The 15,293-nt window shown below is 39.9% G+C and overlaps 1 long non-coding RNA gene across 1 annotated transcript in view; it reads left to right on the plus strand.

Annotated features, from left to right (window-relative positions):
- Window positions 1-284: 284 nt before the first annotated feature.
- LOC117282222 overlaps window positions 285-15,293 on the plus strand; it is a 322,259-nt gene continuing 307,250 nt past the window's right edge. The window contains exon 1 of the long non-coding RNA XR_004512880.1: window positions 285-394. This is a non-coding gene — a long non-coding RNA (uncharacterized LOC117282222). The remainder of the gene's footprint in view (window positions 395-15,293) is intronic.

A 15,293-nucleotide genomic window follows, 5' to 3' on the forward strand; every position in this document is an offset into this window, starting at 1 on the left:
ATAGAACTCGTGACCTTCCGGCTTGTAGCATAGTGCCTCAACCAACTACGCTACCGCGGGTACTGCACCTTAAGGTTCCACAAAATACGGGAAATTACCTGAGCAGCTGGACAGCTACGTATTGTCTGTTCGAGAAGGTCTCAGCATTATTTAGTTAGTAAGAAAGTAGATCAGATTGTGTTGTAACAAAGGGTAGAATGATCAATGTAAGGGATCTGGAAGAAAGCGGCTGTGGTTTTATTTTCAGAACTATCCCAGCATTTGCCTGGCGAGCCTGAGGAAAACCATAAATGCCTCTGTCAGCATAGCCGGTCTTAGGGAGAAGGTTTGGATACGGAACCACCAGATTATGAAGCAGTATTGCTGAAGACTCGACTCTAGAGGGCGTCATTCGGTAAGTACTCCTAATGTATTATTATTATTCTTATCCATGTTTTATATATCCGAGACTTTCTTATGTTCAATCTCTGTTCTGTTAGTAAAAATTGCCCCTCTGCTAGAATCGCTTGCTAATGCTGTTGGTAGGGACGTTGACGTCTTTGGACCAAAAACTCTGATGTCGAAACATTTTATACTGAATTAATTAAACTATTATTATTATTATTGTATAATGCTCTATTTGAAATTTGAACTGTTCTTCGCTGTCACATTGTGGTTTTGTCTCTGTACGTTTGTTTCTGTATCTTTATTGATCCTCACTTTGTAATCGGTCTTCAGCTGTTAAGTTAGCTTGTAAATAAATAAGAAATGAATACAGTAGAACTGAATCGAATTATGGCTCTACAACCCTTTGTTGGGCCTTGACCGCTTTTCGGTTTCTTGATCCTATACACAGTCGGTAGGACTCCTTGGATGGGGGATCAGCCCGTCGCAAGACCTCTACCTACATGCAGAACAATACAGACAGAATAAACGCACACAGACATCCATGCCTTGAGGGGATTGGAACCCACGATCCTAACGTTCGAGCGAGCGAAGACGGTTCATGCCTAAGACCGCGTGACCATTGTGTTCGGAATTTATAATGTATACTTTCTTTAAACTGTTTAACTCTATACGGTGAAGCTAACAAGAGCTACAAACTAATAATTACAGGCCCAGTATATTACAGACCCATTTATGTGCATATTTTCACGTAGTGCAAATTCCGAATACATTATTCAGATAGAACCTTAACGTTTCGCATCATTACCGTGTATTTAACGGACAATTTGTGGGCGTGTTTACGTCCTGTCTGCGTACAAACTGTTACATGTTTAGCGGCAATGGTTCATTTAGTTATCTCCGTCAAACCGAAAACTAATTTCAAGAATATTTAGACATGTTAAGGAAAAAGTCTTTTGCATATACAGTAAATTCGAAATCCAGACATAAATCATTAATATTTATCAGTGCTTGTAGGTAAGTGTGTGTTTTTCATATGTTACCAATACGATTGGCATTGAACTGGCTGTCTGGTGGGATTTGCAATTAGTTACAGGCCCCAGATTTGTATAAATTAACCAGGGAAGCCATAAGGCTTTTCGGTTTTTATGGAGAAAGCGTTTAGCTTCAGGAATGCAACATAAATGTAGAAGTTATATAAATTAAGACAGATATACGTCAATACAAGGAAAATACCGGTATCTCAATGGTAGATGGCTATAAGTCAGCTACGAATCTTCGGAAGTACGAGTATGATTACAAAGTAGTAAACCCGAGTCATGCTCTGAGACTGAGATCTCCCTTAACACGCCCTAGTGATCTGAGTTGCATGTAGAAATAAATGGGACGTACAATGAAGAAATGTTCCAGCAGTGTTTTATGAAAAGAAGGGCCCCGGTGTTACCCTTGCTGCTTGATGCAGGTCTCGTGAATTGTACATGGAACATGCGTCCAAACCGGCCCACCCAGACTCCCATCATAAGGGTATCGGGGGCAATTTCCCCAGAGATAATGCTTCCGGGGAGTGAAGCCGAGGGCAAGAAAATGTGGATCTATATATGCACTTCCCATACGGCTACACGGCGTAGTGCTTAATTAGTTAAGCAGAAGCATAATTTTTATCCCTTTACATGGGAGACGAGCTTTTGCGTACAAAATAACACAATCACAATTTTAGTTTTAAATGTTTTTTCTCACGTGGAGGACTCACATCAAAAAGAAACGCCAACAGTTAACGCTGAAAGAGAGACATCTGCACTGGCTGCTAGGAAAACGCTCGCAATTGTCCCTGGAGAACAAAACCCTGTTATACAAGGCACTCTTAAAACCTATATGGACCTATGGCATCGAGCTGTGGGGCTGCGCTCGACCATCCAATACCAAAATCCTCCAAACATTCCAATCGAAAACACTAAGAAGAATCACAGGCGCACCATGGTACGTAACAAACGGAACTATCCACAACGATCTCAACATACCCCTCATCACGGAAGAGATCAGAAAACATGCCACCAGACACCGTACTCGGATAACAGGACACGAGAACCCGCTAATCGTTGAATTAACGAAACTGCACCCAGCAGCAAGACGACTGAGGACAACCTGGCCAGAAGACTTATGTAACTAAAAGGCAGAATCGCATTTACTTATTACTTACAGTGGTCAAGTAGATTGTAAATTGACGTAAAAAAATGTTTTACTCCTTAATTGATTCTTGTTTAATTTATGTGTAAGAGAATGTAACAGAAATTTGTGACCGGTTATCATTAAACAAAACTATGAATTTACAGGATTTGTAATTGTATTATATATTTTCAGTCGGGGGCACGCGGTAGCGTATATTTATTCCGAAGACATAACCGCATAAATATTAGGATATTACATTAAGTCGGGGGCACACGGCAGCGTAGTTGATTGAGGCATTATACTACAAGCCGAAAGGTCGCGGGATCGAATCTCGATGAGGTCATTGGATTTCTTCAATTTACCTAGTCCTTCCAACCGGACTATGTCCCTGGGGTCGACTCAGCCTCTTAACATAAATGAGTACCATGAATATTCTTGGAATGTTCTTGGGGGTAAAGGGCGGCCGGCACGTAGAGCTGACAACCTTACCACCATTTATGAGCCGATTGTCTAGAAAATGTGGGAGTCTCAGCATCTTACAACCCTATGGGCCTCCACGGCCTGTTACAGGGATACCTTTAATTTTTTTACTTTTACATTTTCAGTCTGGTTCCCGAAAGTAGAACAGCCCAACAGGTCAATGTGTTCTTCGTAGGCATGTCCATACTAATTTTGAATGAAATGGCCAATTTTTGTGAAATCTAGAACATGTTCCATTTAAACAAAGTAACAGTTTTATTTTATTTATTCCACAACGTGACTGCTGTAGGTCAGCAGTTTCCATTTAGTGTACAAAGTGCATTGCATGTAAATCACATTAGCATGCTTGTCTCCGTAGGCATTTAGTAAGCTGTAAGTCATTTGTACTTTTATTCGAACTGCCTTCGCGGCATGATGTCATCTGACGGATATAATTCACTGGTGAACTCCTACACGTAGGCTTGTTTTGAGAATGTCGTCAGTTAGATATAGGAAAATAGACCTCTTCATAACTACTGATGTGAGGACCTCAAATCATACATGGGCATTGTCCATTGTCTATGAGGTCCGTCAGATCAAGCCCCTCTTCTTGCCTCAAGATGGATTTCTGAAATATCGTCTTCTTAGTGTAGAATCTTAGACAACTAGGAAGACCAAATAGTATTAAAATTGATCTTAGAGAATGGGGGTAGTGTGGACTTGATCGATCTGGCTGAGGGTAGGGACCAGTGGAGGGCTCGTGTGAACACGGTAATGAACGTTTGGGTTCCATAAAATTAGGAAATTCTTGCGTAGGCTCACAACTGACCGCTTTTCAACAAGGGCTCACCTCCATGCAGTTAGTTAGAGAAGAAATTACACTATGGACAGAGTTCAGTGTATTAGAACTGATCGTAACATGCAGTATTAATAGTGATGATCTTCTGTCGGACGACGCTGGGTAGTCGAACCGAAATTTTTTGGTCTGAAATATGACAGACTTCGATGGAAACAGGAAACAAACAGAAGGATAATATATACATAAATCCCATTTCAGTTTTGCCTGACATTAGACTGATTGATCAGGGAAAGATGAACTCCTCGTGGTTCTTGGAATCTGATCTGCAATCCTGCAAATTCAAGTAGAAGAATCAATATATTTAGGTCAGCAACTATCCGAATATTTGTGCTTCTAGGATCAGCCACACGCGTCTGTGAATATATACGCACGGACAACTTTACCGTTACCTTCATAGTACAAAGGAAATATTCCCGTAGGTTTCATGCCTTTGGGTACATGACTGTTTCCTTGTGGACCTTACATTGCCTGATCTACAAACGTTCGGCGTTGCCTTGTTGTTATACGTCACCAAGTGGAACTTCACAAAAAGACTGCCAGAAATTTTGTTTCGAAGATATCATGATAAATTAATATTCATATTATTTAATTTTCTGCTCTCTTAATGCTAGGGGAACGCGGTAGTGTAGCTGGTTGGAGGACATGCCCAAGTTCTTAATTCCTAAAGACATTCGATAAAGAGTGAAGAAATTTACTCGCATCATTCAAAATAATCCATTTAAATATAAAATCTCATCCTCTACTAAAACTTTGCCAAAGGCATAGAAGAAGGGCAAACGTAAAGTAAATTTGTCCCTGTGCTTAAACATTTATACCTTAAGACGGACGGAGAAGTGGAGGCAAATCTCTCTGCGTTCTCAAGCTCGGCAGTAAGTATCCGTGATTCCTTATATTCACCGTCCGGCCTCTTCTCCCCTGCGAAAGAACTACGGTTACCCATTTAAAAGGGGACTGGGCGAACCCCAGAACTAGCCTGGAAAATTTTCTGCTCTCGCTGGAAATAACAATATAATAATAAATAAAATAATAATATTCATTTATGATACATCTTTTCGCCTCTTTTTTTTTTTATCGAGGCCACATTGAATACGTTACTTAATGTCAGATCTCTCTTTCTCAATTTCGACTACATAGCTATCCCTGTAACAGGCCATGGAGGCCCATAGAATTGTGATACATTGAGGGTCCCACATTTTCTAGACAATCGGCTCACAGTTGGCGGTAAGCTTGTCAGTCTTACGCACCGGCCGTCCCCTACCCCCCGGGAGATTCCTAGTACTCGTTTCTGTCAGAGGCTGATTCGACCCCAGGGCCATAGTGCGGCTGGAAGGATTAGGTCAATTGAAGAAATCCACCTCATCGGGAATCGAACACGCGACCTTCGGCTTGTAGCATAGTGCCTCAACCAACCACGCTACCGTTTGCCCCCTCGACTGCATAATGGTGTTATTAATTTGTTTTTTTTCCGTTCGATAGTGTTAACATTTTACTCCATGTTAGTTGAGTCCCTTGTCACTATGGTGTATTGACAAGGGGTGATCTTCTGTCTTGGGTCTCTATGGCAGCTAACATCTCGCCTCGGAAAAGGCAGCATGTTTCACGGCGTAATGGAACCTGAAAGAACACGAGACCTGGCAAGTTCGCGCCATCATATTTTCTAGCACTTACTCAGTAATAACAAGAGAAGCAGGAAATTTGATGACAGTGTGTTTCATGAATGAAGTTCTGCAGCACGTGAAACTTCCTTTCGAGAAAGCGGGATGTCTCGTAGACCGGAACTTGCAAATCGCGTTCATTTGTTTGCACGTGTTGGAAGCAGATAAGTGCTCTTCAATGGTGTTCTAGTTTCGAGGGAGAGGAAAGGGGAATTCCACCGGTTGTGGTTTGAAGATACTTCGCATTGAACCACAAGGCACTGGACGTTTAATTCGGGACAGTTGATGATGGTTTTAGAATTCGCAAAAGAACTTGAATATTCTTACATTTGCACAGAGGAGTGGTCCCGGAATATTTGAATTAGGACCGTTACCATTGATTTGTTAATTTTGTGGTTTGAAGATACTTCGCATTGAACCACAAGGCACTGGACGTTTAATTCGGGACAGTTGATGATGGTTTTAGAATTCGCAAAAGAACTTGAATATTCTTACATTTGCACAGAGGAGTGGTCCCGGAATATTTGAATTAGGACCGTTACCATTGATTTGTTAATTTTGTGGTTTGAAGATACTTCGCATTGAACCACAAGGCACTGGACGTTTAATTCGGGACAGTTGATGATGGTTTTAGAATTCGCAAAAGAACTTGAATATTCTTACATTTGCACAGAGGAGTGGTCCCGGAATATTTGAATTAGGACCGTTACCATTGATTTGTTAATTTTACTCGTCTATATGACTCGCAGATTAATACACAACTGCTGTAACGTTTAGTCAGCCGACATTTTGTTCGAAGATATATTTGTGGATTTAGTTTGGTTGTCATATTAAACAGTGGTTCTTTTCCTAAATATAATAAAATGACTGATGAGAGTTATACCTCCTGAGATAAGGCCGTGTAGTCTTACATAATCTTACATAAATGATTGATCTCAGTAAAGGAGATGAAGGAACGATAGTAGCAGATCAAAGTTACGAACACCAAGAATTTTAGAACATATTAAATTCGGGGAGTGGGAGCTGTCATTCAATTTAGAATCTTCCGTCTCCCCTTTTTACACCTTATTACCTAAACGTGAACATTTTTTTTTTATTTTATGTATGAAATCCTCTACAAGGAGAAAGGATCGCTCGTAAGTAGAAATTATAATAAATTTTATCGAGTAAAAACAGAACGAATCCAGAAAGTAGAGGTAGAAAAATTCCCTGGCAGAATTTTTAGAAGGAAGAAAAGTTATTTTGTTATTGGAAAACGTCACTGCTGGTAATTAACTTCCTCTGTTTGTTATATGCTAATAGACCTACGATGAAAATGACATCACAGTAACTAATAAGCGGGCACCAGCAATTTTTAGCAGGAAGGGCTCCCGGAAATTTGCTTTGCTGGTACTGAGGCTTCCGTATGGAACTTCAGTCTGTGTGATTTGGAAGTTATTTGGGACAGTAATGAATAACCCTAGAAACAAGCTCCAAGTTGAAGAAATACCTTATAACATACTCGTATTGGGTCTTTCTAAAACTTATATTGTTCTGATAAAAGAGTCGAAAGATGTCTGTAGGCGTTTTGAACCCTGAACTTGTTTGAAGTAAACAACTGTACATGATATACGAAGGTAGGCTTTCTAAACTGAGAAACTAATAGCAAAGTAATTACGCTGTAGTAGTAGTGCTTTTACTTGGCGTAAAAATACAATCAATTAGACTATATAAAGCAAAAGTTAGAGTATAAAATAAGAATAAAATTCTTCGAGTGATGCTTTACATCATCGAGTCAATCGTTGGTTTTTGTGATTTTGTTGTGTTCCCACGGACAAATTAGAGTATTCTATATTTTGTGTATATATAATAAACTGTTTTGTAGGCTCGTGATGTAGATGTAGTAATATTAATGTTAATTATTTAGTGTGTGCCTCACCTTACAAAATATTGTCCGTTCTGTAGGGAATGTATTCCCTCGGATTTCCAGCGAATTTGGTCTAATGGTCCTTAAGCGTAGTCATTCCGTAAGAATAACATATTTTCGGTTAGGCTTTAAGCCATTTTGTATACTGTTTCTTTGCATGATATTCCCATTTCGGATTCAGTTTCATCGACGTATTCTTCAGTTGTCTGAGACGCTTATCGATCTGATCCTTCATCACAACATATTTTACAGTCAATGACGGCCCAGAAGTTTTCAACACAAGTCCGCTCTCCACTGAGTATTTCCATCCATTGAACTACTTACATTTCTCTCCTGCAGTTATCATCAGGATGAATTGTCCTTCGTTCATACATAATTCTACTTTTGACGCCCTTTAACCATAAACGCACACCACATTTCGTTGTTATATGGTGCTTTCTGCCAGTGGAACACTCATAGATAATATTATTACCAGTAGTTACTATAGGATTCTGACGATGGTGTATAACACACAGAGATATTGGGCTTTCGGACTTTATCCATCGTCCTGGTTTTCAAGATAACTAAGAAAAACACGTTTCGGAAACTTGATCTGTTTCCGTCCTCAGGTGAGGTAAAACACCTATTCTGTTTGTCTTAGTTATCTTAAAAACCAGGACGATGGATAAAGTCCGAAAACCCAATATCTCTTAATATTATTACCGTTCAGAAGACTATGAAAATCAGATAGGTCCATATGTGGGACAGTTCATATTGTTTATATCTGTCATATTTTTCAGTGTTGCCAACATAATATTACTGGGAAACTAAAGATTTGTCTTTATAGAGTAAGGTTGCTATCTTCTGGGATGTGTAGTCTAGTTGAATCGTCGGATTGGAGGAACGTACTGTCTCCGTCCGCATGGTTGAAAAACAAAGCCGAATAAGCAACAAGCACGCAGCCAGCAGTAAAATTTGGGTCTCATAAATGCAAGGAATCTTTGTTAACTTCTCAGGAAGGACTCTATTCCATGCAGATAGAATTTCGCTAGCCCTCTTTTGATGTGAGATAAACCCATTCTCAAGGGGCATAGTTAGGCATACATGCGAACACAATTCTAACGTGCGATCGCAGTATGAGAGTTATCTGTCTCTGTCACTTCTGTCACTGTGACGGGTCGAGAAATGCTAATGAGGTAAACTGAGCAGACTGTTACGCTTAAGTTATATTGCAAAATACGTTCTATGGTAGAAGTGTTTCTATTTGCATAACTTCTTAGCAACAAGCAACATCCACATAAAAACACTGCGCATATCGTTTTGTAGTACTGGGACTCAGATGAATAATATTAATCAATACTGTGAAATACATTTTATAGTATTTGACTCATTAACTGGCTAAATCTCCCTCTGGTACTCGTCGGTATGTGTTCAAGTATTATGCGTGGGTGAGTAATCGACATGAAGGCGTAGTCAATTAACCAACTGTATGAAGTAGAATCCTTCCTGAGAAGCTAACATTCGGTGAACTGGGCATAATACTTATGTCTTTTAAATAATTTGTATATTTTATATTTGGTTTAAGCAGCTACTTATATGGTTTAACAGGGTGTTGAGGAGAATATTTGGACCGAAGAGAGATGAAGTGACAGGAAGTTGGAGAAAACTGCATAATGAGTAGCTTCATAACTTGTACTCAAGTCAAGGAGGATGAGGTGGGCAGGGCATGTAGCACGAATGGGCGAGACGAGGAATGCGTATAGGATGTTGGTGGGAAAGCCAGAAGGAAGGAGACCACTGGGAAGACCAAGGCGTAGGTGGGTGGGCAGTATTAAAATGGATCTTAGAGAGATAGGATGGGATGGTATTGATTGGATGTATCTGGCTCAGGATAGGGACCAGTGGAGGGCTCTTGTGAACACGGTAATTGACCTTCGGGTTCCATAAAATGCTGGGAAATTCTTGAGTAGCTGCAGAATTGGCGGCTTCTCCAGAAGGGCTCAGCTCCATGAGTAAGTAGCTGTATGGTTTATGTTGTATAGTGACAATCCTTACGGGTCTTGTTCATGTTCTTTAAAATGGAGTTTCTTAGGTTAGCCAGTTTATGTTAGTTGGCGATATCAGATTTTTATTTTATTAATTTTTTGCGCCTCTTCATACACCAGATTCGTGCGGTTTTGCATATACACAGATCGTTTATCGTCTCGTCATAGCCAATGGCCACGGTCAAAGGCTAATTATACGCTGGCGTCGGTCTAGGCGTCGGCATCAGTGTTTGTATATTTACGGTTTCGGATACTCGAATCCATTCTGAAAAGTATTTGACTGTTTAATCTTCGAGTTCTTGAAGCTCGCTTCAGTAAAGGCGTCATCGTCCTACCTCTCTCTTTCCTTGATTCCCCCTGCGCAGGCGAGTATGCGTGCGTTTGCGCACAGCGTTATTCCTGTTGCTTTATATAGGTTTAATTGCCATAGGTCTTGGTAGACGTTTATTGAGTTTTGGGAAGGTTAAGGTGTTAGACTAGGTTAAATGGTTAGATTAGGTGAAGTTGTAATACTCGTATGAGATTTGTAGTCCTTATTAAAGAAATTAGATTACACATCCACATGTTAGATATAGAAGTTCGTGCCGGTAAAAATAAAAAGTTAAAGCTATCCTTGTAACATTCCGTGGAGGCCCATAGGGTTGTGAGACGTTGAGGCTAGCATATTTTGTGGACAATCGGCTCACAGATGGCGGTAAGATCAGCCTTACGCGCCGGCCGCTCTTTACCCCCCAGGAAGATTCCTGGTACTCATTTCTGTGAGAGGCTGTGTCGACCCCAGGGCCATAGTGCCGCTGGAAGGATTAGGTAAATTGAAAAGGAAATCCACCTCATCGGGATTCGAACCCGCAACCTTCCGGCTTGTAGCATAGTGCCTCAACCATCTACGCTACCGCGTGCCCCGAAGTTCGTGACGGTGGTATATTAATGCAGTTATTGACTTCTGGACGTTATTCATCCTCATCTGTGAGCCGATTGCCTAGAAAATGTGGGAGCCTCGACATCTCACAACTCTGTGGGCCTCTACGGCCTGTTACACGGTTAGCTTTGTCTTTTACCTTTAAACTGTTTTTAATTGAAATAACTTTTCGAGACTGGACTCTGCCTCCTTTCTCAGATAGAAGGCCTACTGAGTTGGTCCCAGTCGACAGCCTAGTTCCTATCTCCGGACGCCAGAACTAACACAAGACTGGATATACATGAGACAAACTCCGTCTTAAGTGCAACAATTTAATTGTAGTTCTTTCTTCTTTCCCTCCTCCACACTACATGTTTCGGCCCTAAATGGCCATCATCAGGTGTAGTTACGTAGTTGCTACACTGCCCGTAGTTCAAAATTTAAAATCACTAGTCTTTCCAATTGTATGTATGTATAAAATCTTTGTTAACCTACACGCGTCAATTTGATTTCTAAAACACTGATGGAACCAGTTGTCGGTTGTTCATAGGTTGTTTTTCTACAGACAGGGGTTTGTCCAGTGACTGAGACTAGCTCTTTCTAAGGGGCCCAACTGAGTAGGTTTATCCTTCCCTATCCACCTGAAGACGGAGACAGATCCAGTCTCCGAAACGTCGTGATTTTTTGTCTTTCACATACCAGACGATGGGTGAAGTCCAAAATAAACCAAAAGAAGTAAGACTGGATATATAAACAAAACACAACATAATCCGTCTGCGTCTGGATAATGTCCAGAAAATCAGTATTTGTATGCACAAATTAGTTTAGGTTCTTTGTAATGTTGGAATAGGTGGTTAGATATGTCAGACGTTGATGACGGTTTTCTTAAACCTGTGAATACTCGTAAATCCGACTATTCACTTGTATCGCAGCGAGCCAGATTTTAATAACACGTTTCAAGGTGAACTTCCGTTACATTATGATTAAGGACTAATTTAATTTCCTTATTAATCAGACCTCCAGAATTCTTACTCAGAAACCTAACACGCCGTTCTGCAGACCGGATTTCAGCTCTACAAATAGATATAAGCCTGCGTCTATATATGACAGAAGCCGGTCACGGTAACCGAGCGGTCTAAGGCATGTACTGTCCTCGCTCACTCGGAAGCCGGGATCGTGGGTTCGAATCTCACCCAGGGCATGGAAGTTTGTGTGCGTTTTTCTGTGTTAGTGTACAGGTAGAGGCCTTGCGACGAGCTGATCACCCGTCCAAGGAGTCCTACCAAAACGTCTAAGATCTAGTAAACCGAAGTGGAACGGAGAGTTTCATGGAGGTAGGCCTAGGCCCAAATGAGGGCTGCAGCGCCAAAGGGGAAAAAATATATGACAGAAAGTCAGGAATTAAGGGTAGCTCATATTAATAGTACAGACCTTCCCTCATTTGCATTTATAGGATAATAGGCTTATTTATCTTCTGAATAAGGTAATACTACGATACGCTCAACACGGCTGCATCTTCGATAGATTATGACGGAGCAAGCAACGATCCGTGGTCCGATTTTATTGGCGAGAGTGTGGAAGTTAAAATGGTAAAATTCGCGGAAGAGCTATAGTTCAGATTATGGATAGATATACGTATGAATTGGAATACGGTTTACGGATAGTTAACGAGCATCGTTAATGCGCGTTCTGGCTGGCTGTGCACAGTAACACGTGCTGAGAGTGAAGAACATATCGATAAATTTATCAAGTAAAACCAGGGAATCAGCAGTGACGCAATTCTATCTGAAATAATCGTCAGCCATGGGAAAAGAAAAACGGCAGAGGACCGGCGTAAAATCTAACGGAAAACCATTTTTTTTATAAAATGAGGGAACGTTTTGGCCCATGGACCAACACGTTGGAAAGAAGGGCGATGCCATAGAAAAATAAGACATGTCTATGTCTAAGTATGACGTAATTATTTTGTAAAAGTTTATACTAAAATTTGGAGTAGTGATAGCTCAGTCGGTACAGCTGCTGACTACGGACTGGGCGGCCTAGAAGTCGGAATTCGATTACCCAAAAGGGTAAGATTTTTCCATTCTCTACGTCGTCCAGACCTGTTCTGCAACCCACTAAGCTTTCTATATAATGAGTGACGGGATAAAGCGGCCGGACCGTGAAGCCAAGGTCAATATATGGATCTACACATCCACTAACCCAGAAGTCTTCATAGTGTAGTGCTTAATTAGTTATGCACATTGACAAATTTACCTTTTATACTCAGATTACGTATAATTCTTTACTTGTCGTTGTAAAATCTAAGAAGATGTAGTAATAATCCTCCTCGTATGCAGATAGTACAGAAAACACTCTACAAGGTTAAGTTGTAGACAAGCGGTATCAGTTTCCGCGTATAATATCCACTGGACATACTTATGTTTGATAGATAAGTTATAATTTTCCATTACGTTAATATCTTCGCCCTCAAGGTCAATAATATAGCACTTATTGGCTTGGAAAATATGTGAGCCGATACGTAGAAAAGAGACATAATTCAGGCTTTCAGTGTATAAACCTATGATTAGTAAAATTACTTGTTTGCGACGAAAGACGAATATATTTAGTGCTTTATTTGTCATATCTACGAGATTGTATCGTAAGTTTATTTATCTCCACTATAAATATCTGATCATAGGTAATTATAGAAAGTGTGGAGTACACAAATATTCTAAAGGAAGTCTCTGAGATTCTGCACGCATAGCTGATTTTGGTATGCATTTATGGAACATTTATTCTCTTATTTTAAAGCCTTCACTATGCATGAACTCAGAAATGATTTTTATAGAAATCTATCAAAAATTGCACGTATCGAAAGACAACTCCAATATTAATTTTAGATCTTAATGGGACATTAATTTTACATTATGTACTAACATGTTTTTTTTTTTTTTCTGATGAGCAGCTTTTCAGAAATTTGATAGGTTCAGTTTGACCTTCACGTAAAGTAAGGCTTAAAATGACTACCTCGTACAAAAATTAGTTATGACCCCACAACTTGTAGCATAACCCCTTCCGTAAATACAGTAAAACTTGGCTATAGCAACATCGGTTTCTGCGACACCTTGTCTATTGCGTCAAATATTCAATGGTACGAACTAATTCCTCATAAAGCAACTGTTTTTATACCTTGCTTAGTACGACATGCACAAATGCATCAACCTCGTATGTAACGTCATTTTCATTCCTGAATTTCTCTGATATGGACATTGAACGTAATTTAGAAAGTGTGTATTGGGCAAGTAACAGGAAACAGATGAAGATAACTGATTACTGTACTCGTATCTAGGTACAATAAGGCACAACAATTGATGTAATCTACTGTAATCTGGTGAGTAGGCCTACCTTTAATATACAGTATTAGTGCGGTGTGTATTGTCAGTGAAAAGCGCTGTAATATGTCTTTGATATTAAACATTTGGGCAATTCCACGTTAATGTTACGTTAGTCTGTACTTAACTACGTATTTCACTAAAAAATGCAACATTTTAACTCAGTTTTTGGTAGATTTTTTACGTGACTAACATAAGGCTACTGTGGAGGTGCCCATTTCGGTTACAACGACATTCGTTTATAACGACACTATTTTTAGGTCCCTTTGATGACGTTATAACCAAGTTCTACTGTATTTACTCATAACACGTCATATAATTTCGGAGATGAAGAATTCGAAAGAACAGACACAACTTTCTCATTACGATTTGCTTTTGCATGTTATGCAAAGGCTACTAGTGACATGTGTTACAATGGCGTACAAATTTTCGAATTTTTGTTCATTTTTCCCTTGAACTTAATTTTGTGTGCAAATTAGCCTCTTCCTTTCCGTCGCCGCACTCAAATCTTGCAGCAGAAGTAAGCTCTAAGCATCTTCAGTTTGCGGCGACATACGAGTATGTGTGTGTTATTGACGGAATTATGCAGAAATATAAGAATGTAATACTTTGCATTGCATTTCCTTAGGTAGGTATATTTCCTAGCCAGTACGTAAGGAGTAGGCACAGAGATATTTTACAGTTTCAATTCAGGCCTACTTTATTGCACATAAAAATGTAATGCTGACGAAAATAGTAAATAATATTATATTATTTTTTCTTATATCTTTTAACCCCCTCAGAATCGAGTGATCTGAATGCCTTACGTATTTGAGTGGGTTTATAACTAGGAGATGATGTAAAAATAAGAACATGTAAACACATGTTTTATCTGCCTTCTGTATTATTATTATTATTATGAAGATCAAGCTGAGGAGGATGCGATGGGCATGATATGTATCATGCATAGGGGAGATGATTGAATGCATGTAAATTTTTAATCTAAAAACTATCAAAAAGACCACTTCGGATACACAGGCAAAAGCGTATTATTAAAATGAGTACTAAAGAAATACGATATGAGGATATGGCTGGAAAGATAGGGTTCAGTGGGGGGCTCTGTTGAACACGGAATGAACCTTCATGTTCTGTGAAAGTCTTAATTAGCTGAGTGAAGTCCAGTGTTCTGCGTATTTATTCTCCGTATTGCGTTGCATCTTTTGGCGCAAAGACGAGGTAATAGTAGTTATATAATGGTCTATTACTGATAAAGCCAATTAAGAATGAATGTAGGCCTCTGAATCTCTGCACTCGTTTGACATGCCTTAAAATTGCTTTCATTAAGAGCAAAGTACAGTATGCGCCAACATATCAGTACTGAAACTCGTGCATCTCGAACGCGCGTGTGCGTTTGTCGACAGGGCATAGCTCCAGCCGCACGTGTTCCCAGTAGTGAAAAGGAAGTTGTGTTGTGCAGTTGTTGTTGGAAATGGGTCTCTCGACGGAGGAAAAAGTATTCATAGTTGAGTATTATTTCCGCTCATACGGAAGTGGTCGCCAGACAACTCACTTCCTTGGTTTTGAGCGGC

This window comes from Cryptotermes secundus, unplaced genomic scaffold (assembly GCF_002891405.2).
Source record: "Cryptotermes secundus unplaced genomic scaffold, Csec_1.0 scaffold517, whole genome shotgun sequence".
Taxonomy (NCBI): Eukaryota; Metazoa; Arthropoda; class Insecta; order Blattodea; family Kalotermitidae; genus Cryptotermes; species Cryptotermes secundus.